Source organism: Elgaria multicarinata, chromosome 15, assembly GCF_023053635.1.
Source record: "Elgaria multicarinata webbii isolate HBS135686 ecotype San Diego chromosome 15, rElgMul1.1.pri, whole genome shotgun sequence".
NCBI lineage: Eukaryota > Metazoa > Chordata > Lepidosauria > Squamata > Anguidae > Elgaria > Elgaria multicarinata.
Genome location: NC_086185.1, coordinates 25,634,220 through 25,659,383, shown reverse-complemented (window position 1 = coordinate 25,659,383; position 25,164 = coordinate 25,634,220). Strand labels below are relative to the sequence as shown.

Sequence of the window (25,164 nt, the reverse complement as noted above, 5' to 3'; positions counted from 1 at the left end):
TTCCTCAACATGGTACCCTCCAAATGTGTCAGACTACATCACCCATTACCCTCATCCAGCACAGCTAATGCCTGCTGGAGAATGATGAGAGTTGCAGTCCAACATGGCTGGAGGGCATCAGGTTGTTGTAGCCACTGACTGGCAGTGACTCCCCAAGGTTTTAGACAGGAGTCTTTAGCCATCCAACCTGGGAATGGTAGCTGGGATCTTTTGCATGCAAAGCAGGGGCTATACCACCCTTCCTCAAGACTCCACCTGGGGAATCCTAAATCCACCTGTGCCAGAGTCACACAGAAGATGGTCTCCTGCGTGGGTCGCCATACTGAAGCCCCACAAAACCTGACAACCCAGGTTTACCTGTCCGGAACTTTCATACATTGGTAGGCATTGGTGCAGGTGATCAGGGCATCCACTTGCAGAGGAAGAAGATATGCTTAAATTGCAGAAGGATTCACCATGACTCAGTAGATCATCTGTTCAACACACTAGGCTTTAGCTTGGCTACACGGGCGAAAAATGATTTTTTATGAAACAATTAAGAATGAATTAACCTTTCGAGGCAACTGTTGCTGAAATTAACAAACCGATAACACAACAGCATGTGTCAGGAAGCATGTTGGACAAGAGGGGGTACATTAAACCATGAGTCCAACATTATTATTATTATTTTTTAGACATGATTTTGTATCTTCGCCTGATAAGTTGCTAACGCTCAAAATAAATTAAAATAGCTAGTAGTTGAGCAGAGCCTGGACCATGCAGTTGAGCGTAGAGGAAAAATCAATCATTTCCAGCCCAGGGCAAAAGGTGTTTGTCTCTGTTTCTCCAATTCAGATGTAACTTTGGGGGGGGGGTGCTGTTAAGGTGGTCAAAAGACCCCCTTTCTGGAGGAAAAGTGTACACCAAGCACTCAGGGCTCTGCCACGAGACCCTTCCCTTCCCCTTTCATTAATAAAGAGTCACCAGGAGGGAATCTACACGTCGTACTGAAGGCGCTTGCATGCGCCCCCAGTACGCCCCCAAAACGATGGTGTAGATTCCTGCCTACCTGCAGCCCAGAAGAGACGGAGGAAGAGGCGGCTGGGGAATCCAGCCGCGTCCTTGCCACTGCCGCCGCCTCCCCGCCGGCCTCCTGCTACCGAGCCGAGCTCGTCGACCCGGGTCGCTCTTACCCTGGCAGCAGGAGGCCGGCGGGGAAGCGGCAGCAAGGACGCGGCCGGATTCCCCAGCCACCTCCTCCTCCGTCTCTTCTGGGCTGCAGGTAGGCAGGAATCTACACCATCGTTTTGGGGGCGTACTGGGGGCGCATGCAAGCGCCTTCAGTACGACGTGTAGATTCCCTCCAGAATGCAGTTGGCCAGTTGCTCAAGGTTGCTCTGTACTTTCTACCCCTGCAGGGAACGCCCCTAATCTGCCCGGTCAAATGTAGCAGTTTCCAAAAACACAGCTGCTGAGGCTTGTGGATCCTGGATCCAAGTTGCCGTTATCCCAGACACTTCGGCGCACTACTCCTTGTTATCACTCGAAACCCCCCCCACACCCCAATTGGGCAGCAAAGTCAGCTTCGCCCGCCCTTGCATGGGGGGCTTATATGGTACAGTAAGTTACATAAACAGGGCATGGTTGTCACAACATAGTTATCACAACTAGTGTTGTTAGCTGTTAGAAATAGTTTCATTCATGGAAAATATATAACTTCGCAATCAATAAGGGATGGGAGGAGGGAGGAGTCATGAGCTCATCAGGAGGGGCAGGGAATGTTATAAAAGGTGTTGGCTGTGGATGATGGGAGATCGAAGCTCGTCTTCGATCTGTTGAGGGTGAGTTTCCTCCTACATGTGTAGTTCAATAAAGAAATGGTCACTGCGTCTGGACTTGTCTGGTTTTCCTGTTCCCTCCCTTCTGGTTGGGAGTTTTACCCTAACAATGCAAGGGGGAGGGCTTGGTAAAATTGTGCTCATGGGGGTAGCGGTGGAGTGGAGAACTTTGAAGTGCGGGAAAAATGAATAGTCCAAATTGTGGAGTCCTGCCAGCTGTCTGGGAATGCTGAGGGTAAGGGTTCCAGACTTCACTCTGGCCCTGACCTTTGCTGGGCCGGCAACCCTATACATTCCAAGCCTCTCTGTTTTCTCAAAAAATTGTGTCCAGTTCTGGACACCACACTACAAGAACGATGCAGACAAGCGGAGTGTGTTCAGAGGAGGGCAACCAGGATGATCAGGGGTCTGGAAACAAAGCCCTATGAAGAGAGACTGAAAGAACTGGGCATGTTTAGCCTGGAGAAGAGAAGTCTGAAGGGAGACAGGTTAGCACTCTTCAAATACTTAAAAGGTTGTCACACAGAGGAAGGCCAGGATCTCTTTTCAATCATCCCAGAGGGCAGGACACGGAATAATGGGCTCAAGTTACAGGAAGCCAGATTCCGGCTGGACATCAGGAAAAACTTCCTGACTGTTAGAACAGTGCGACAATGGAACCAATGACCTAGGGAGGTGGTGGGCTCTCCCAGATGCAGCTGGACAGCCATCTGTCAGGGATGCTTTGAGATGGATTCCTGCATTGAGTAGGGGGTTGGACTCGATGGCCTTATAGGCCCCTTCCAGCTTAACTATTCTATGGTTCTATGATAGATCTAGACAGAGACAATAGTCCAAGTCTGCTTTTGGCTCCCAATGTTAAGACAGATGCCAAAACCCGAACAGTAGAGCTAGGACACACACGCACACGCACACACACACACAACTCCCAGCTCCTCAGGTCAGGAATCACCTGCATCGTTCCATATTTATTTACAGTGTTTACACCTCACTTTTCACCAGAATGGCCTCAAGGGCCACTTATGATGGAGAACACTAAAGTATCATAAAAGAGAAAATGACAGTAGCAGCTAAAACAGTCGAGCGAGCATGAAACATCCCAGAGGAAAACAGCAGAGGAAAAGCAATTAAAAGGGCATCCTCGTGCTACTCAAAATTATATATATTAAATTAAGGGCGCAATCCTATGCTTGTTTAGATGGGGGAAGAGGACGTCCTACAATTCCCAGCTGGGAATGCTAGGACTTGGTTTTTTCTGTCCAAATATTCACAGGATTCTGCCCTTAACAGAATAGTGCAGCTTTTCACCTGGTCCCTAATAAATAGCTAAGAAGTGTCAATATGTCAGAGGAAGCTGCCTTGCACTGGCTTAGACCATGGGTCATAAGAACATCAGAAGAGCCGTGCTGGATCAGACCGTGGGCCCAGCCTGTCCAGCATTCTGTTTGCGTAGTGGCCCATGAGAAGCCTACAAGCAGGACATGAGTGCAAAATCGCCCTCCCATCCATTTCCCCAGCAACTAGTATACATAGGCTTACTACCTCTGCTACTTACTACCTCTTTTAGACCCATCATTGTCACTTGAGGCTCAGGTGACCTCAGTGGCACGGAGTGCCTTCTACAAACTCCGGTTGGTGGCCCAGGTATGCCCCTATCTAGACAGGGATAACCTGGCTTCAGTTGTCCACGCTCTGGTAACCTCCAAGTTAGATTACTGCAATGCGCTCTATGTAGGGCTGCCTTTGAAGACGGTTCGGAAGCTGCAGCTCGTGCAAAACGCAGCAGCCAGATTGATTTCGGGAACCAGAAGGTTCGACCATATAACCCCTTCTCTGGTCCGCTTGCACTGGCTGCCTGTATGTTTCTGAGCCCAATTCAAGGTGCTGGTTTTGACCTATAAAGCCTTACACGGCTTGGGACCACAATACCTGACGGAACGCCTCTCCCGACGTGAATATACCCAGTCACTACATTCAACATCTAAGGTCCTCCTCCAAGTGCCTACTCCGAGAGAGGCTCGGAGTGTGGCAACAAGGGAGAGGGCCTTTTCGGTGGTGGCCCCCCGACTGTGGAATGATCTCCCTGATGAGGCTCGCTTGGCGCCAACGCTGCTATCTCTTTGCCCAGGCATATGGCGGCACATCCTAATTACCCACATGTTTAGCTTTTAATCGGTTTTTAATGCTTTATGTGTGTATGTTCTGTGTTTTAGAGTTTTAAATTTTGTATACTTGTTTTTACCTCAATTTTAGAATTTCTGTAAACCGCCCAGAGAGCCCTGGCTATGGGAGCGGTATACTACAAACGAGAAGGATCTTGGAATTGTTGTAGATTGCAAGCTGAATATGAGCCAACAGTGCGATATGGCTGCAAGAAAGGCAAATGCTATTTTGGGCTGCATTAATAGAAGTATAGCTTCCAAATCACGTGAGGTACTGGTTCCTCTCTATTCGGCCCTGGTTAGGCCTCATCTAGAGTATTGTGTCCAGTTCTGGGCTCCACAATTCAAGAAGGACGCAGACAAGCTGGAGCATGTTCAGAAGAGGGCAACCAGGATGATCAGAGGTCTAGAAACAAAGCCCTATGAAGAGAGACTGAAAGAACTGGGCATGTTTAGCCTGGAGAAGAGAAGATTGAGGGGAGACATGATAGCACTCTTCAAATACTTAAAAGGTTGTCACACAGAGGAGGGCCAGGATCTCTTCTCGATCCTCCCAGAGTGCAGGACACGGAATAATGGGCTCAAGTGAAAGGAAGCCAGATTCCGGCTGGACATCAGGAAAAACTTCCTGACTGTTAGAGCAGTGCGACAATGGAATCAGCTACCTAGGGAGGTTGTGGGCTCTCCCACACTAGAGGCCTTCAAGAGGCAGCTGGACAACCATCTGTCAGGGATGCTTTAGGGTGGATTCCTGCATTGAGCAGAGGGTTGGACTTGATGGCCTTGTAGGCCCCTTCCAACTCTGCTATTCTATGATTCTATGATTCTATGATATAAGTTTAATAAATAAATAAATAAATAAATAAATAAATAATAAATACTGGTAGCCATTAATAGCCTTCTCCTCCAGGGATGTGTCTAACCCCCTTTTAAAGCCATCCAAATTGGTGGCCATCACTACATCATGTGGTAGTGGGTTCCATAGTTTCACTCTGCACCGTGTGATGAAGTATGCAAAGCATTGCTACCATTGGCTTGCTTGACAGGCGGAGAGCCAGGGAGCCCGTGAACAGTGGTAGCTGCTGTTGCTGCTGTTCCTCACCACCACTGGAGTCCGGGCCAGAGGGAGAGGCAGGAGAACAAGCAGGTTGCAACAAGGAGGAGGAGGAGCAACCCCAAGGTTTCTTATCCATGGGACCCTGCTGGGTGTGGGCCCTTGATAGATGCCCCAACCTACCCTTGACGTCAGCCATGAGGTAGGCTTTGGTAGAGTAGTCATCTGTGAAAGTGTGCGCAAAAGTGATAAAACAAAAGGCAGAAAGGGAAATCCAGGCCCTAGTCGGCCTACATCCCCTGATTCACTGCCACATGTAGCACCTAAGAGCAAAATGTTTGCCTACTCCAGCTTTAAATAAAACTTTAGAACAGGCCTGGTGGCCGGTAGCCAAAGGACAGGTGTCCATCTTACACAACGTGGGCCGGGTTTTCTACCCTGCCGGTCCAATTTTCAGTCGATCTTTTCACACATGTGAGTTTGCCTCCACTCATGTGTCATCTCCAAACTCAATACGGCTGCTCTCCAGTCCCTGATCCATTAGCAGATGCTGGGCAGCACCACCAGACCAGCTGGCCGCCTCTGGGGATTAACAGCTGCCAAGAGCATTCTGCGGCTCCTCAAACAGCCGCTTGCCTCAGCGATGGCACCCTCCAGAAGAAGAAGTCTCCAGCACGTCAGAAATGTACTTGTATAATCAGAACGGCGGGGCATGTTCCGGGGATTTGCTTTGATGGTTCAACTCAAGAGCTAGAACGATTGGAAAGATTCTGAATTAGAATCAGGCAGATTTGTAACGGCAAGTCAAACCGCCGTCTTGAACTGCGCTTCTACCTGTGAGAGAGCCAGATGCAAAATTCCAGAATGCAGGGGGAAACGGGTTATGATTTACAACATGATTTAAAGGTGAAATGCGCCCCCTCTCAGATTCCCCAAGTTCGTTGCAACTCAATCATAGGCAACAACACACCCTTGTTAGCTTGGACTCTCTGAGCTGAACCCTGGTTAGCCTGGACTGAGCTGAGCTGAACCCTGGTTAGCCTAGACTGTCTGAGCCAAACCCTGGTTAGCCTGGACTGTCTGAGCTGAACCCTGGTTAGCCTGGACTGTCTGAGCTGAATCTTGGTTAGCCTGGACTCTCTGAGCTGAATCCTGGTTAGCCTGGACTCTCTGAGCTGAATCCTGGTTAGCCTGGACTGTCTGAGCTGAATCTTGGTTAGCCTGGACTCTCTGAGCTGAATCCTGGTTAGCCTGGACTCTCTGAGCTGAACCCTGGTTAGCCTGGACTGTCTGAGCTGAATCTTGGTTAGCCTGGACTCTCTGAGCCAAACCCTGGTTAGCCTGGACTGTCTGAGCTGAACCCTGGTTAGCCTGGACTGTCTGAGCTGAATCTTGGTTAGCCTGGACTCTCTGAGCTGAACCCTGGTTAGCCTGGACTGTCTGAGCTGAATCTTGGTTAGCCTGGACTCTCTGAGCTGAACCCTGGTTAGCATGGACTGTCTGAGCTGAATCTTGGTTAGCCTGGACTCTCTGAGCTGAATCCTGGTTAGCCTAGACTGTCTGAGCTGAACCCTGGTTAGCCTGGACTGAGCTGAGCTGAACCATGTTTAGTTGAACTGTTTGAGCTGAACCCTGGTTAGCTTGGACTGTCCAAACTGAACCCTGGTTAGCCTGGACAATCAACACCTGAGGCCCTCCTCTAAAGGAAGTTTGGAGAATGGCAATAAGGGAGGGGGGCTTTTGGTGGTGGCCCCCGATTATGGAACACTCTCACCAGTGAAGTCTGCCAGGTGCCAACATTGACAGCGTATGATAAGATTTTTAATGGGCCTTGGGATTTGTATTGTGGATAGTGCAAAATTATTTTATAGTCTTGCATGCCAATGCTTTTATATTACGTTATTATATTGTATTTTAGGGGTTTAGTCTTTATCAGCTGCCCAGAGAGCTTTGGCTATTGTAGTATAGAAATGTAATAAATGAATGAATGTAGGATCCTGCATTTGAACACTTGGGCAGTTGTGAATTAGAAGACCGATGTCTGAAAGCAAGAGGCCAAAATATTATCGTGATCCATTTCTCCGTCCAGAAAGCATTAAGAACCCTGGTTGGAAAGTGTCAAGATTTTGCAGGGAGCATTTTAATCCCACTGGATGGCAAATAATACCTTTTGGAAAAGAAAGATTGCAGGGCCAGCATCGCTGTGCAAACACGCCGCGTGTGTATCCGTCACACCTGCCAGGTCTAGCTTGCCATAGTTTATGACAGCAGTAAAAATAAAAACAAAATTCCTATGGGCCACTAAGAGCTGCAGGGAAAAAATGACATCACCTCAAGCAGGAGAAAGAAATAGAAAACACACACACACCCTCCCAGCGCACTCAGGTTAAAGCCTGGGGACCTTGGCAGGATGTATCCTGCCAGCCAGAGGCACGTACTTCTTTCAGGTTGTGTCAGTGCCTCGCTCCCTTAGTCAAAGAGGGAACTAATGGAGCAGCGGTGATTTCTGCTGATTCTCACACGTAAGCCTGGCGGTCCCAACCTCCGTTTGCCAACTTGGGCAAGGCAGCGAGGAAGTCCAAGTGCACAACCGCAGAGTCGCCCCAGGCAGAGATGTCGAGCAACACTCCCCCCCCCCAAATCATCGGTCGTTTCTACACCTGCCTTTTTTCCAGGGATCGTCCCGGGAACATCCCTGTGCCTGCAAATGACACACAGGGATCCCGGGAGCAGGCAGGGACGATCCCTCCATTTCCCTGGGATAATCCTTAGGTGTAGAAAGGGCCCTAGTGTCCTGATGGAAACTATTCAGAATAACAACAACATGCTCTTAAATTCCAATCTCTATCTTAAGAAAAGCATGTGGCAATGACTTACATGAGGCATAAGAACCTAAGAAGAGCCCTGCTGAATCAGACCAAAGGTCCATCTAGTACAGCACTCTGTTCATCATCATTATTATTATTATTATTATTTATTTATTTATTTATTTATTTATATAGCACCATCAATGTACATGGTGCTGTACAGAGTAAAACAATAAATAGCAAGACCCTGCCGCATAGGCTTACATTCTAATAAAATCATAATAAAACAATAAGGAGGGGAAGAGAATGCACCAAACAGGCAGTATAAAAGTCAGAGCAAAATCAAGTTTTAAAAGCTTTAGGAAAAAGAAAAGTTTTTAGCTGAGCTTTAAAAGCTGCGATTGAACTTGTAGTTCTCAAATGTTCTGGAAGAGCGTTCCAGGCGTAAGGGGCAGCTGAAGAAAATGGACGAAGCCGAGCAAGGGAAGTAGAGACCCTTGGGCAGGCGAGAAACATGGCATCAGAGGAGCGAAGAGCACGAGCGGGGCAATAGTGTGAGATGAGAGAGGAAAGATAGGAAGGAGCTAGGCTGTGAAAAGCTTTGTAGGTCAACAGGAGAAGTTTATATTGGATTCTGAAGTGAATTGGAAGCCAATGAAGAGATTTCAGAAGTGGAGTAACATGGTCACACAGAGGCTGACCAGCTGTCGACCAGGGACCCACAAGCAGGACATGGGTGTAACAGCACCCTCTCACCCATGCTCCCCAGATAGCACATAGCCATCAGGACTAGTAGCCACTGATAGCGGTCTCCTCCAGGAACTTATCCAACCCTGTTTTAAATCCATCCAAATCAGTGGCCATTATTGCATCTTGTGGTAGTGAACTCCATAGTTTCACTCTGCGCTGTGTGAAGAAGTCCTTCCTTTTTCTGTCCTGAATCTCCCACCAATCAGCTTCATGGGAGGACCTTACTGGGTTCTAGTATTATGGGAGAAGGAGAGAAATAACATGCTTTGCAACTAGAAGAAATGATGGAGGAAGGAGAAAGCAAAAGGAACTTCAAGGCCTACTGCAGTTGGACCACCTTCTGCCCCTCCAGCAGATGAGAGAGCGAAGCATGGCCATTCCACCAGCCTTGCTGATAGTCTGCTTCATTTCCCCTCATCCTCCCTCCTCATCCCCTTTTCCTTGCATGTTGTGCCTTTTTAGATTGTAAGCCTGAAGACAAAAGATGACTTTTTTGCAGATTGATTGTAAGCCGCTCTGTTAGCTTTTGCGGGGGGGGATGTTTGCTGACGACTGGGATAAAAAGACTTTAAACAAATAAATGGATGAACGAATAACTCTAAAGCTGGCATAACATATTTTAAAGATGAGGCATCCCACCTCGTTGCATTTCATGTTCCAGCATAGATATACAGTGATGGATAAGTCTTCCCTCTGCTGAATTTCTGCCCGGCATGCAGCTTTGAAAGGCTCAGGAGTTGGACGGAAAGGAATCCAGCAAGCTGACCACACCCCATAAGCAAAAGATAGAAAGACAAAGAGCTGGAGGCCCCCAACTCCACGGACTGGAAAGAGTGAAGGGCTTTTTAAGGAAGACAAATGACAGCATCCAGGGCAGGGAAGTGGGGCGAGCCCTTCTTCCATTTCCTGTGGCAACCGCCCTGGGTTCTCGGACCTTAGCTAGACCTAGCGGTCTAGCGGGGTGAAGATCCCGTGATATTTTTATCGCGAGTTCTCCCTGGCCATACACACGCAGCGCGCGATGACCTCAGAGGGAGAGGCGTCACACCCGCCATTTTCTTTTCTTTTTTCTTAAAGGGACAACAGCGCACGAACGCTCATGCGCAAAAGGTAAGTGGTTTTTTAAAAATAATTACTTTCCCCGCTCCCCCCCACCCCACCCCCGATGGGGACAGGTCCCGGCTCCTTTTGAGGAATCGCGAGGAGCCGGGACAAACCACGGAGCCCAGCCACATGTTCCACGGTCTCGGTCTCAGCCCAAGACTGCGGAAAAACCGGGCCTAAAGGGGAGGGCAAGATCCCAGGGCAAAGGAGGGATCATCCCTCCCTGATCCCGGTTTCCCTTGTGCGTCATGTGGATGCACAGGGACGATCCTGGGGGTCGCCCCGGGATAGAGCCCTGTCTGGCTTTGGCCTCGCTCTCCAGCACTGAAAAATCACAATAGATGATTCACATCAAAGGGATACCGTGCAGCACTATTGTGGCCAATGCAACCGCCAGCACAGCGCAACAAGCAGGGGAGCCCACGTGCCATAAACTGGCAGAATAATTTACTGGCTGTGCGTAATTAACAGCATCACGCTACCTGTGCATTGTCTACAATAGGACAAAAGATTTCCCTCCTTCCATGCTCTCCCCCCTCTCTCTCTTTCAAAAAGGAGAACGTAAACCAATGTCAGTGCCCAGATGCCACTGCAATGAGTCAGTCCCTGTCATCAGGTTGACAAGCAGGCAGATGATGACAGTTCGCTAGAAGACAGAGGCTGCATACAAATGCGGCACCCAGGATATGGGTACGCAGAAAGAGGAGTCGTGGATGCTGCACCGAAGCATTGCAAGGAGACAGGATCTAACCAAGGCAAACGTTTTCTCTCGGCTCGACCTCAGTTGGTGCAGAGCTTAGGCCAGCTACCAAGCGGCCCAATCCTCAGCGATTCTTGAGGACAGGAAAAGAAGGATTTCCTTGCTGGGATCAGACCAAGGTCCATCCGAGGAGTACTCTGTTTCCAACAGACGCTGAACGGTTTGAGAAGTCTACAAATGGGGCAGATTCCCCCAATCCCTTCTTGGTTCCCAGCATCTGACCCATGGCGTAAGAAGAAAAGAGAAGGTCCTCCACTGGATCAGATCAAAGTTCTATCTAGTTCAGCATCCTATTTCACACGGTGGCCAACCCAGGTACCTCTGAGAAACCAACAAGTAGGACATCAGGGTACTCGCTCTCTCCGGCTTTGCAACCCAGCAACTGTTATTCAGGAGGTACACTGCCTTTGAATATGGAGCTTCCATAGAGCCATCATAGAATCATAGAATAGCAGAGTTGGAAGGGGCCTACAAGGCCATTGAGTCCAACCCCCTGCTCAATGCAGGAATCCACCCTAAAGCATCCCTGACAGATGCTTGTCCAGCTGCCTCTTGAAGGCCTCTAGTGTGGGAGAGGACACAACCTCCCTAGGGAACTGATTCCATTGTCGCACTGCTCTAACAGTCAGGAAGTTTTTCCTGATGTCCAGCCGGAATCTGGCTTCCTTTAACTTGAGCCCATTATTCCGTGTCCTGCACTCTGGGAGGATCGAGAAGAGATCCTGGCCCTCCTCTGTGTGACAAGCTTTTAAGTATTTGAAGAGGGCTATCATGTCTCCCCTCAATCTTCTCTTCTCCAGGGTAAACATGCCCAGTTCTTTCAGTCTCTCTTCATAGGGCTTTGTTTCCAGACCCCTGATCATCCTGGTTGCCCTCCTCTGAACACACTCCAGCTTGTCTGCGTCCTTCTTGAATTGTGGAGCCCAGAACTGGATGCAATACTCTAGATGAGGCCTAACCAGGGCCGAATAGAGAGGAACCAGTACCTCACGTGATTTGGAAGCTATACTTCTATTAATGCAGCCCAAAATAGCATTTGCCTTTCTTGCAGCCATATCGCACTGTTGGCTCATATTCAGCTTGTGATCTACAACAATTCCAAGATCCTTCTTGTTTGTAGTGTTGCTGAGCCAAGTATCCCCCATCTTGTAACTGTGCCTTTGGTTTCTATTTCCCAAATGTAGAACTTGGCATTTATCCCTATTAAATTTCATCCTGTTGTTTTCAGCCCAGCACTCCAGCCTATCAAGATCACGTTGAAGTTTGTTTCTGTCTTCCAGGGTATTAGCTATCCCACCCAATTTTGTGTCATCTGCAAATTTAATCAGCGTAATGATTGATAACCATTGACAGATCCACTTCCATGAACATCTAAGCTGCTGGCCAGTGCTAGCATCGCAGGTAGGCATGGCTGGGTACCTGCCAAGGCCTCACTGACCCCTGGAGTTGCTCTTCCTCCTCTTCCCCATTGCAACCTGCTTGTTCACCTGTCTCTCGCTCTGGCCCAGGCAACAGTGGTGGTGAAGCAGGAGCAAGAGATGCCACCGTTGTCTTGCTTCGTGGCTCTCAGCCTGTGAGGAAGAAGGCAAGGAACAAGACCACCTGGTGACAATGGTTGTGAGAAGGTAGATTCACCGAGAGAGGAGCCCCACAGATGATGTCTCACCCAAGGGCCCTCCCAAACCTGAAGCTGGCACTGACTCTGGAGATCACTGCATCTTCTAGTAGCAATTCCACAAATTAGTTATGCTTTGTCTGAAGAAGTGCAGAATATAAATGAAATTGACATATGCAATAAATAGTTATGCTGTCTTAGGCTTGGAGGTTCCGTTTAGCTATTGATGGATGGATGGATGGATGGATGGATGGATAGTATTTCTTGGTTGCCTTTCAGGGTGGTGTACAACTACAATAGGCATCGTTAGGGCCTACCTAACGAAAGGATTTCTTTCATCCTTCCTAGAGGCCACAGAACGTCCTCTGGAAGCATCTCCTTATACAATTTGACATGTCCTGATCCCTGGAACCAACACAGTTATGCGGAAAGCAAGGGCCCTTCAGTGTGTCCACACACCTGGGACAGACAAGCTGAAGCCCTGGCTTGGCAGGGGGACGACTGACACTATGGCCGGGATAGGAAACCATCTGTCTGTGAAGGCATCTGCTGATGCTCCACCCCTTCCTGAAAGTCCCTCTTCCCCTTGCATCCTCTCAGTGGGGAGCCACCACTTCAAGGAATTGGAGCTCCATGGGGTGGTGCTTCTCTGGAGCTTTGCTCAGCTTTTCCAATGGGGAAACTACTGCTTCAATTCACTGGGAGTAGCCTACCTTACAGGATTGTTGGGCCTCACTTAAAGGATTGTTGGGCCTACCTTAAAGGGTTGTTGGGAACATGATGGAAGGAGAAGTCCACAAATCAGTTTGCATTGTTACAGGTGAGGCATCAATGAGAATTTTTAGTATAGCACGTTCTTGATCTTTGAAGCAGAAAAAGTATTACGATCTAATAATAAAGCCCGTCAGCTCATGTTTTCAGTGACATAGGAATCCCAGGTTCGAAGAAGTAATTGGGCAACCAAGAAACTCACTAGTCCCATTTTACAGACAGCAAGCCAGTGCCAAAAAGCCAGTGACTTTCTTAAGTAGACTAAGCTGGACACATATATGTGGAAGCTGAACTCAAAATTCTTAGGGCCAAGTTGAACTTATTATTATTATTTTGGGGTATGTGTGTGTGTGTGGGGGGGAATTCCTTATGAATCAAGACTTTGACTTTCATTCACCACATTACTAGATGGCTCATAACTGGAACAGCCAAAACAGTTAGATGAAGATGCTGCCTGTCTATTTCATTCCTGTACTCTGCATCCAATGAGTCCAGATGCATATGGCTAAATCACACTAGATTTCCCTAATAGTCATCTAATGAAATTGTATTCACATTGCAGTAAGAAAGCCAATTTATCTGATGGCGCAACAGCAACCAGAAAAAAAATGGACACACTTGACAAAGAGAGGGAGGCTTGGGAAATTATCTTTTTCTCTGCCATCCAAATAAGCACATTACTTTGATGTCAAGTTCCATCAATAATGCCATTTCTTCTCCCCGCCAAGACCTCTACTTTTCCTTCTTTGCTTCTTTCACATAACACTGGCCGCTTTGGTTTCTGCAATTACTGCCTATAGCAAATAATTAATCAGCTGACCCATTTTCTGCACTAATTGATCACAGTTTGTCATTCCATTGGCTCCTTCCACTTCATTTGCCTGTTTAATAACCATTACAGGCACAGAAATATTCCCCCAGTATCTGAAACGTGCTCCCAAAAGGGCCGTCAGTTACACAATAACCACGGCGGCGGCTGTTCCACTTTCCCATTAAACCTCTGTGCAAGAACCAACCCACCCACCCACCCTTCAACTGGATTTACTAAGGGATGAAATGCTGGAATGAACGATGGGCAACTGAAATACACTTCCATCCTGTGTGTGAAAATCAATTCTTTGTCAGGCTGTTAGATCTTAGAAATTAAGAGGGTGGAGAAAGGAGACCAGGAAAGAGAGCAGTGCAGACTTTGGTGGGTACGATGCGTTGGGGCAAACAGCTTCTTCTGGTATTGATGCTTTCTGTGCTCAAGTCAAACTTCAGCCTCCTACAACAGGCCTACAGAAGCCCCCCAAATGACACGTCAACCACCATATTTTGCCTCTTTGACAGAGGATGTCGTCACAAGCATATGAAAGAGGAGTTCAGCTTCTGGGCGATGCTGTGAAGGCATTGTGCACCCAAAGGAGGCAAAATGACAGTGGGCTTCTGAAATGAGCCCCACACAGGGCTGCTTTTGAAGAGGGGCTAGAAACTGCAGGCGCTGGTCCTCTGTTGAATATAACTATGCCCATATTATTCCATAGTCACTGGTTGAGCCATTATTTCTGGGCCCCATTCAAAGTGCTTCTTTTGATTTGGATGGTCTAGTGTTGCGACATTGCAAGGTTCACCATCTCCTCCTCTTCCATGAACCCCACCTGGGCACTCCAATCAATATCAGAGCCCGACTTCGGTATCCCTGTGCCATCTACTGTACAGCACGTGATTCTACAAGGCACAGACTTTTCAGTGGCGGCACCACAGTTGCACTATTTCAGAGGATCCATGGGGTAGAGAACTTCTTGGGTCATGCAGCATTTTGTTTTTGCTGCTTGGTGTCCTCTGTTTGTCATTTCAACAGACACACACACACACACATTTTTTTTTAGAACTGCTTAACATTGTTATTATTTGCCTTATATGTGTTCTAAATGCAAAGCCAGGATGTACTTACTTTAAAATAAATAAAAATGGCATCCAGGCTTTCCCAATGTGAAGCCTTCCAGATGTTTGCGACTACAACTCCCATCACTCCTCAGCATTGCCAATGCTGCCTGGGGCTGATGAGAGGTGCAGTCCATAACTTCTGGAAGGGGAAGTCTGCACTAGGCATTTCTACAGAGAGTTTTCAAAAGTAAATGCTTTCTGGCAGTACTTTGTTCATATATACTTTTGAGTTAAGCGAGCTCCAGGAACACCAGGAAACAGTTGAAGCCAACACTTTATTATTATTATTATTATTATTATTATTATTATTATTATTATTAATTAATTAATTTATATAGCACCATCTATGTACATGGTGCTGTACAGAGTAAAACAGTAAATAGCAAGACCCTGCCGCATAGGCTTACATTCTAATAAAATCATAATAAAGCGATAAGGAGGGGAAGAGAATGCAAACAGGCACTGGGTAGGGTAAACAGGCACAGGGTAGGGTAAAACTAACAGTATAAAGTCCAAACAGCATCAGGTTTTAAAAGCTTTAGGAAAAAGAAAAGGTTTTAGCTGAGCTTTAAAAGCTGCGATTGAACTTGTGGATCTCAGATGTTCTGGAAGAGCGTTCCAGGCGTAAGGGGCAGAAGAAGGAAATGGACGAAGCCGAGCAAGCGAAGTAGAGACACTTTGAATGGGGCCCAGAAATGGCTGAGAATTCTTTCCCCTGACGTGCCACATTTTCTACATACAGAGAGCATTTTACATGGAGGAGTGTGCAAAACCCTAACCACAGCCTGTAGTGGTTCAACCCAGCAAGCATCTACCCAGACCAGTCTCTTGGTCCTCCGTATACTGGGACAGCGTCCCAACCTGCCTCCTACAAGACCTATGGGATTGTGGTTTGTGATCAGGAGGAGACTATTAAGAGAGGAGTATATTACAGTATATTACAGATTAAAAACAAAACAAAAACCAACAGCAACAACAACAACACAGGTAAGAATAAAGTAATCCAATTAATTCATTCCAAAGCCAGAGGCTCTGCAAAATTAAAATGTAAGAAATGTGCCAGGAAAGTAATTTTCTATTTCTGCCGCCCGGTCATTTCTTGTAAATGTTAACTATGGCTTTCAGATGAAAATGAATGCGGCCGTCCTTTGTGTACGCTTCTCCCTCTCCCTGCTTTGCATTTTAGCTCAATTTTAAGGAAATCACTTGCGAACATGGTTTTCATTTGACTTTGGAAGAAGGGATGTGAAAGGGTGGGACCTCATTTGCAGAAGCCTCTACTACACTAAAGCTGTCAAGAGGGGCTGATTTTGGCAGGCTCACTGAAGGCTGAAGATCAACAGTGCAGAATCGCTTGAACTACATCTGCATGACAAAGACAAGAAGTCCACAAGCAGATGCACCAGGCAGCCTGGACCGCTGGAGGAAACGTCTGCTTTGTGTTGTGCAACCCCTCCAAAGCTGTATTGCTAAAACCAGGGAACATGGACATATCTAAAGCAACCTCCAGCTGAGATGGCCCATCTATGTTCTCCTCCAGCAACCCCCAACATGGGCCATAGCTAGACCTACCTGGTCTAGCATGACGGAGGGGTGAGGATCTTGCGATGTGGTTATCACGTGATCTCCCCTCTGTCTACACACAGCATGCGATGTCCTAGGAGGAACAGGACATCGTGCCCGCCATTTTGTTTTTTAAAGGAGATGGAGCACATAAAAGCTCATGCAGAAAAGGATAAGGTTCTTTTAAAAAAAAAAAATCAATTTCCCCACTCCCCCTACCCCACTCCCTATGGGCACAGAGCTCCTGAGGAGCTCTGTGCCCCATGTCCAGCTCCTGGCTCCTCACAGTTACTCATGAGGAGCTGGGACAAACCATGATGGTGGGCCACACTTTCCGCAGTCTCAGGATCATCCCAAGACCACAGAAAAACCACGAAAAAGGGTAGGGCGATATCCCGGGGAAAGGCCTGCTCCCGGGATACCCTGTGTGTCATGTGGATGCACAAGGGCGATCCCCGGGATATCACCCCATTCAGCTATGCCCATGGTGTCCTCCAGATCATTTGGACTGCAACTCCCATCTGCTCAGCCAGAATGGCCAGTGTTCAGGGATGAAAGGAGTTGCCCAAAACTTCTGGAGGGCACCCTGTTGGGGAAGGCTGGTCTACTCCAACTGACAGGCACTCTCCGGGGGCTGGGGGACACTTTCCATCACCTGCTCCCTGATCCTTTTGACTAGAGATGCCAAAGGGAACACTTTGCATGCAAAGCCGTGGCTCAGACACCGACTGACAGATTCCCCCGCCCTTTTTTTCACATTCCCAGCAGAAAATCTGCTTTCTGTTTCTGATTTCACATAGAGATGTGAAGGCCCGGAAAAAAGCCAGAAAAATTCTGGGGGGGGACGACGTTGTTTTTTCTTTTCTGAAGCCTTTTTTGGTTTACCCCACCCCACCCCAAATTTGAAAATTTTTTTAAAAAATGAAGAAAAAATGGATTATGGAATGTTTTATTTTAGCATGTTGAATACAATGTTTAAGACAAGGTGTTCAGATATTTACTTCTCCAAATGATTTCTAAAAACTTTGTACAGTATCAGATTATTACAATTTCTGTGCACTGAGGACAAGCAAGTCCTAGGTTGCAAACTGAGACGACAACTCTCAAATGCAAGAGCAAGATGCATTTCTGCCTCTAGGGGGCAGCACTCCCATCGAAGCAGAGACTGAAACTGATAGTGATGGCTATAGCTCAGGAAATGAGTCTGATTAAATTTCATGCACATTCATTGAACTTGGTTCCCCCCCCTTTTTTTTCTCAGTTCTTTTTATGGGAATGGGGGGGCTTTACGTCTTGACACTGTAAAGGACTAGCGGAGACATAAATAATTTTCTTTGTTACTAATGTTGATGGTTTCTTCTGTTTGTGTTTTTAAATTGTTTTTTTGCCTGCTCCTCATAAACTGGCAAAACCAAAGAGGTCCCTTACAGTTCAGGAGCTGGTATCTCCATTTGTTACCCAAAAAAGTAAAAATTTGAAAAAGTAAATTCAATTTGTAATAATTGTTTGAATGCACTGTAGTTTTAATATACCAAATCTAATAATTTTATGCCGAGCCAACTTGGACATAATTACATTTTATGTTCCAAAAGTAACAAAGTGACTTTCAATCTGTAAAAAGTGCTAATATTGCATTTTTTCCATTTTTCCAAAAAAAATCCATTTCCCCCCCCCCCAAAAAAAAAAATCTGGGGGGAGGGAACAGGTTCCCCCCCCCCTCTTATGGCTTCAAAATTTCCAGAATTTTTACATCTCTAATTTCACCTCAGATTACATCAGCGCTGGACACCATGTGCTGCTGGATACAGGTTTCTGACCCTGGATACATTTCAAACCTAGTCTTTTGGCCCAAAGTCCAAACGACCACCTATGTTCATTTCTGGCTCATGCCCCCAAATCCACCTTCAATTTCTCCCAGGCAGCTTTAACCTCCTGTGTTCTGTATTTGACTCTTCCTATTTGGAGGTGGTTGCAGCTCAGAAACATCAGGTTCAAGCCAAAAGCAACCCAAAATCACACCAACAGCACAAGAGCTTGATGCCCTCCTGCAACGTCCATCTGCATTATGCATTGCTAACCGTCCAGAGCACATTGACTCAGATTCAAGCGCTATTTTAAAAGGGGGAGAGATTGATTTCTTCACGTCACTGGTGACGTATCCTGTCAGGTGCAACCCCGTGGAGAAGTTGCTTTGCAGTCCTTTGCACACACACAAAAACCCTCGGCACAATATTCAGCAGCAGGGGTGAGGCAGATCTAAAAGAAGGCCGTTCCAGTTAGGAAGTCTGGCAAAATGTCCTTCAGGTGTTATTGTTTGCACAATTATCACATATTTTATTGATGCTTATATCACAGCCTGGACAGCAGAAGGAAGAACTAACTGCTCCAATGAATTTACAAACTATATTTAGACTGTATGTGTGTGTGTGTGTGTGTGTGTGTGTGTGAGAGAGAGAGAGAGAGAGAGAGAGAGAGAAGTGTGTGGGAGACAAGTGAGTGAGTGACAAAGAGAGAGTGAAAGTGTGTGTGTGTGTGTGTGTGTGTGAGAGAGAGAGAGAGAGAGAGAGAGAGAGAGAGAGAGAGAGAGAAGGGGACGGAGGGAGGAAGAGAAGGAGTGTGTGTGTGTGTGTGTGTGTGTGAGAGAGAGAGAGAGAGAGGAGGGGACGGAGGGAGGGGAGAGAAGGAGTGTGTGTGTGTGTGTGTGTGTGTGTGTGTGTGAGAGAGAGAGAGAGAGAGAGAGAGAGAGAGAGAGAGAGAAGGGGACGGAGGGAGGAAGAGAAGGAGTGGTGTGTGTGTGTGTGTGTGTGTGAGAGAGAGAGAGAGAGAGAGAGAGGAGGGGACGGAGGGAGGGAGAGAAGGAGTGTGTGTGTGTGTGTGTGTGTGTGTGAGAGAGAGAGAGAGAGAGAGAGAGAGAGGAGGGGACGGAGGGAGGGAGAGAAGGAGTGTGTGTGTGTGTGTGTGTGTGTGTGAGAGAGAGAGAGAGAGAGAGAGAGAGAGAGGAGGGGACGGAGGGAGGGAGGGAGAGAAGGAGTGTGTGTGTGTGTGTGTGTGTGTGAGAGAGAGAGAGAGAGAGAGAGAGAGAGAAGGGGATGGAGGGAGGGAGAGAAGGAGTGTGTGTGTGTGTGTGTGTGTGTGTGTGTGAGAGAGAGAGAGAGAGAGAGAGAAGGGGAGGGAGGGAGGGAGAGAAGGAGAGTGTGTGTGTGTGTGTGGTTGTGTGAGAGAGAGAGAGAGAGAGAGAGAGTAGAGAGAGAGAGAGAGAGAGGAGGGGAGGGAGGGGAGGGAGAGAGGGAGTGTGTGTGTGTGTGTGTGTGTGTGTGTGAGAGAGAGAGAGAGAGAGAGAGGAGGGGACAGAGGGAGGGAGAGGAAGGAGTGTGTGTGTGTGGTGTGTGTGTGTGTGTGGTGTGTGTGTGAGAGAGAGAGAGAGAGAGAGAGAGAGAGAGAGAGAGAAGGGGATGGAGGGGAGGGAGAGAAGGAGTGTGTGTGTGTGTGTGTGTGTGTGTGTGGTGTGTGTGAGAGAGAGAGAGAGAGAGAGAGAAGGGGAGGGAGGGAGGGAGAGAAGGAGTGTGTGTGTGTGTGTGTGTGTGTGAGAGAGAGAGAGAGAGAGAGGAGAGGAGGGGAGGGAGGGAGGGAGGGAGAGAGGGAGGGAGTGTTGTGTGTGGTGTGTGTGTGTGTGTGTGTGTGAGAGAGAGAGAGAGAGAGAGAGAGAGGAGGGGACAGAGGGAGGGAGAGAAGGAGTGTGTGTGTGTGTGTGTGTGTGTGTGTGTGTGTGAGAGAGAGAGAAGAGAGAGAGAGAGAGAGAGAGAGAGAGAGAGAGAGAAGTGTGTGTGAGAGAGAGAGAGAGAGAGAGAGAGAGAGAAGTGTGTGTGGGAGACAGAGTGAGTGAGTGAGTGAGTGAGTGACAAAGAGAGAGTGAAAGTGTGTGTGTTGTGTGTGTGTGTATGAGAGAGAGAGAGAGAGAGAGAGAGAGAGAGAGAGAGAGAGAGAGAGAGAGAGAACAAATCAACAGAAGAAAATGAAAGATGAAGCAAGATGAATGAATGAAAACAGATGCAGTTTTCTGTACTAAAACAACTTTGTTTCAGTTTTGGGGTAGGACTAGGGGATTAATCATTAAGCCAAAAGCTTCATGGAGACAGAAGGATTAAACAGTAGAGAAAGAGATGGCAGGAAGGATTTCCAGGTAAAGGGCGACCAGGATGGAGGATGTTCACCTGGCGAGAGACACACTCATGACGGCCCAACCCACATAGCTGCATCCATCTCCTTTGCACACCAATAGCGTCTGTGTGAGTGAGCATGTGAAGGGGCCCTGCCTCATCTGGATTCCAACTCTACACGCTCCACTCATTTGGGCTCGTGGTTTACCTTGCCTTGCTTGGTCTGAACCCTGCAGAGGCCAGTCACATCCTGGTCCCTTGCCAGCAGACGTGTCCGTCAGAAAAGCAAACCTTGGCACTAGTGGCCAGTTCCAGGAGGAAGTGGCGGTTCCATCTGGAGGAAGAAAAAGGGAGAGCCTTCAGGATGTCTGGAAATGTCTTTGCGGTGCAGGAGGGATAGCAGCTGGCTTGCTGCACACTGCTATGGTTTGCCAAGGAGAGAGAGGGAGAGAGAGAGAGAGAGAGAGAGAGAGGCTTCCCCCTCTCTTATTCTTTCTTTGGCTGGATTTCTGTGCATTCCCCCACCCCATCAGAGCCATCATAAATTGCCTCCCCACCGGCTAGAGAGAAAGCCATGAAAAAGCCATGAAATGATAGCTCAACTCCGTCGTCATCTCCAGTCGCCGTCAACTTATTCTTTAATCCAACCCATTAGAAGCCGAGAAAAGCCCTCAGCATTTCAAAAATGTCATTGTGTGTGCAGCTTCTGCTGGGTTCGAGAGCAAGCCCAGCGCCCCCAACCATTGACTGGGTGGGACATTTGCACATGAAGGAAGATCTACTGGGGACCCAAAGCGACCAACCAATATGTTTCTCCACCACTCTTGTTGCAGCAGCACAAAGTAGGTTTCACAACTAGAGTGGGCTGGTGTCCTAGTTTACAGAGGGTAGTCCTCTATTTGAAAAGCCTGTCCAGTCCAAATCCAGGAGGGAATCTACACATCGTTGTGAGGGCGCTTACATGCACCCCCAGTGCACCCCCACAATGACTCTGTAGACTGAGAAAGAAGAGACGGAGGAAGAGGCGGAGGAGGCAGCGGCTGGGGAACAGGCCGCGTCCTTGCCGCCGCCGCCGCCTCCCCGCCGGCCTCCTGCTGCCGGGCTAAGAGCCACCCGGGTCAGAGAGCTCGGCTTCCGCTTCCGCCGAGCTCTCCGACCTGGGTAGCTCTTAGCCTGGCAGCAGGAGGCCGGCGGGGAGGCGGCGGCGGCAAGGACGCAGCCGGTTCCCCAGCTGCCGCCTCCTCCGTCTCTTCTTTCTCGGTCTACACAGTCGTTGTGGGGGCGCACTGGGGGCGCATGTAAGCCCCCTCACAACGACGTGTAGATTCCCTCCAGGTTGAAGATAAAGGGCCATAAGGAAGGAATTAGGAGCCCTGAAGTTGTCCATCAGCAGCTAGAGTACCAGGGCAGGAGACTGAGAGGCACACAGGCCTTTGCTAGACCTACCTGAAAATCCGGGGGAGAGGAGGGGAGACCTCGCATTGTGAATAACGCGAGATCTCGCCCTCGTTTACACACAAGGAGCGACGAGCTCAAGAAGAGACGTGTTGCACCTGCCATTTTTTAAATTTTCTTAAAGGGCCGGTTGCGCACGAACACTCGAACGGAAAGGTAAGGTGTTTTTTTTTAAAAAAAAAATGATTTCCCCACTCCCCCCACCCTAGCCTCAATGGGCACAGTGCTCCTGAGGAGCGCTGCACCCTGTGCGCAGCTCCCAGCTCTGCACGAGTAATTGCATGGAGCCAGGAAAAGCCGCAGAAACGGGCCACATGGTCGCGGGCTCGGGCTCAGCCTGAGACCGTGTGGAAAAATGGGCCCAAAGTGTAGGGCTGTATCCCAGGGCCAGGGAGGGATGATCCTTCCCTGATCCCAGGATCCCCTGTGCGCCATCTGGACGCACAGGCGCGATCCCGGGTATTTGAGAACTACAAGTTCAACCGCAGCTTTTAAAGCTCAGCTAAAAACTTTTCTTTTTCCTAAAGCTTTTTAAACTTGAGTTTGTTCTGACTTTATACTGTTAGTTTTACCCTACCCAGTGCCTGTTTACCCTACCCTGTGCCTGTTTGCATTCTCTTCCCCTCCTTATTGTTTTATTATGATTTTATTAGAATGTAAGCCTGTGCGGCAGGGTCTTGCTATTTACTGTTTTACTCTGTACAGCACCATGTACATTGATGGCGCTATATAAATAAATTAATAATTTTATTTTTTATTTTATTTTTATTTATCATACTTATACCCCGCTCCTCAGCCAAAAAAGGCTCTCAGAGCGGCTTACACTTAGGGAAAAAGGACAGTCCCTGCCCTCAGGCTTACAATCTAATAAAGACATGACACACAAGGAAAAGGAGTCAAGGAAGGAGGGAGGGAGGAGAGAGAAAGAAAGAGAGAGAGAGAGAGTCCAGCAGGAGCAGGCCCCGGTGTTCGATGTTACTTCTGCCTGCTCCTGTCCCCTCGGTCCTTCTTCTTCCCCACAGGGCCAAGATGGCAGTTTGCCCTGTGGGGGGGGGAAGAGTCCAGCAGGAGCAGGCCCCGATGTTACTTCTAATAATAATAATATATATTATTATTATTATTATACTTCTATAATAATAACCGCTGGTCTAGCTAAGGCCACCGATTACCTGGTCTCCCCTGTATGTATTTCTATTTAAATTATGGTCATTATTTCTGTATTTGCATTTTTACGTGTGCAAATGTTATGCCCATGGGTGCTCTCTTTGGGTCCTCTTTCTCCACGATGCACTTCTCTCCTTTATCAATGGAGACATAGCTACCCCGACCTCAACATGCTTCGTACAGCTTGATTAGCAAAAAGGCAGCCTAGAGCAACGCTGAAACACAACAGCAGGCCATGGTGCAATGAGAAAGAGAGGCAGCAGGAGAAGGGATATTGGTGAAAATGAAGAAAGAGTAGGAAGGGAATTGAACTGGCAGAATGAAGTGGGAAGGGGATCCCCTGAGAACTTGGGATGAGCAGAGAAGAGACAGGTAGAACTAGGCATCTGAAGACGAATTATTCTCCCAAGCCAGATCTAATGCATTAAAGTTACTGCGGAGGAAATAAATGTGAACGACTGTTTTATAATCCCATCTGGAGCCGGAGGCAGCTCTGCTTTGATCATTTTGCCATGGCTCAATATTGACACATTTTGCATTTTCCTGGAGCTTCTGCTCTTGTGGAAACCCATCAACCACCTCTGATCCAATTGAGGGCGGTAGTTCAACCCCACCCCAACCTCCAACTGATGAAAACGTCCGCTAGAAGACACTTGCAAATAAGAGCTACGGAAAAGGAGCTGATCTGCGTACAAAGAGGGCCGTGGCAGTTTTACCAGTGGCACGGCCGGGAGAAATGGAAATAAACATTGCCTACTTTTTGCAACGTGCAAAAGGAAGTGGTCGCAGAAGCACACCTAGAGAATGTCTGCATCATACCACCGTTAGCCTGCGCCCGGAAGACTGGCAGATTGCAACCTTAGCAGCAGTTCCCAATTGCAAAGGCTGAAACAGCACCATGTACATTGATGGTGCTATATAAATAAATAAATAATAATAATAATAATAATAATAATAATAATAATAATAATAATAATAATAATAACAACAAGCCATCTGTCAGGATTTATTTCCCATGGCATATACCTATATGTATTTCTTTTACTCCACTGTTGTCTCTGGTCAGAAAGGATATTAAAGCTGCAGAAAAGCCCATAAACCTCTTCAGCCATATTGAAAGTGGTGTGATCATACACCACAAGCAGGCAGCCCTTCTTGCAAACAACGTTTCTGAAAAGGTACAACGGACCGTCTCCAGACTGGTCAAGAGCAAAACCAGCGAGTTTTTGTGACCAAAACATCTGTCCCAAACAGAGTGACCTAATTGCTGCTTGCGCGTTAAGGAACTTTGCACAGATTTGTCCAAATAACCCCGGGAGATGCAAATGGATAAAGGATATTTGCTGATTAAAGACCTACAGTTGCAATTAAGAACCTGTGTGGTATTTACTTATTTACTTGATTCTCTTAAGTAATTCACTCCAATTATAGGAAAGCTCTGAATGGGTGGGGAGAGGTGGAAATAGGAAGAAAAGGACAGTTGTTTAGCAATCTCTGCTTTCAGTTTTCCTCCAAGCAAAGCTAATATGCAGCTTGCAATTAGAATAATGGAATCTAATTAATGACTCAGCTGGCTGTGAGACAATGGAACAATTTGACATAAGGCAAAGTGACCCTCTTGCATGGGTTAACAGGAGCCAGATTTACATGAAATTGGTCCTCTACACATTAGCAACAAAAGAAAAAAGAGAGACTTGAATGAAATGAGGCAAGGATTGGTTAATTTCAAAAACAAAAGGTTCTGACATTTAACCCTGCCTGGCAATTTTGCCCTCCAATGTGGCCTTCACTTCGCCCCCTTCACACCAATTCACACAAGAGTTTCTTTATTTCAAGACGGCATTTCGATGCTGGCATGCCAATAGTTTATTCAAGGTGGTTTATAATAAGAAAATAAGTATGAATAAGTCATAAAACCTCTCATTAACATTGTATGAATTAACACAGCAGAACATCACAGCACAGAAATTTATCCTTCAAAACACAAGTGTGGAAACACTCAGATTGAAACACAACGTCATTAAGGAAGAAAAGAAATGAAAGGTTGGTCTAAACT

General features: G+C 47.5%; 1 protein-coding gene across 2 annotated transcripts in view; it reads right to left on the bottom strand.

The window, feature by feature from the left end:
• HTR2C (5-hydroxytryptamine receptor 2C) overlaps positions 1-20,777 on the bottom strand; it is a 120,255-nt gene extending 99,478 nt beyond the window's left edge. For both annotated transcript variants that reach the window (XM_063141620.1, XM_063141621.1), the window contains exon 1: positions 20,698-20,777. The gene's annotated coding sequence lies outside the window, so the exon portion shown is untranslated. The remainder of the gene's footprint in view (positions 1-20,697) is intronic.
• Between the last annotated feature and the right edge of the window lie 4,387 nt (positions 20,778-25,164).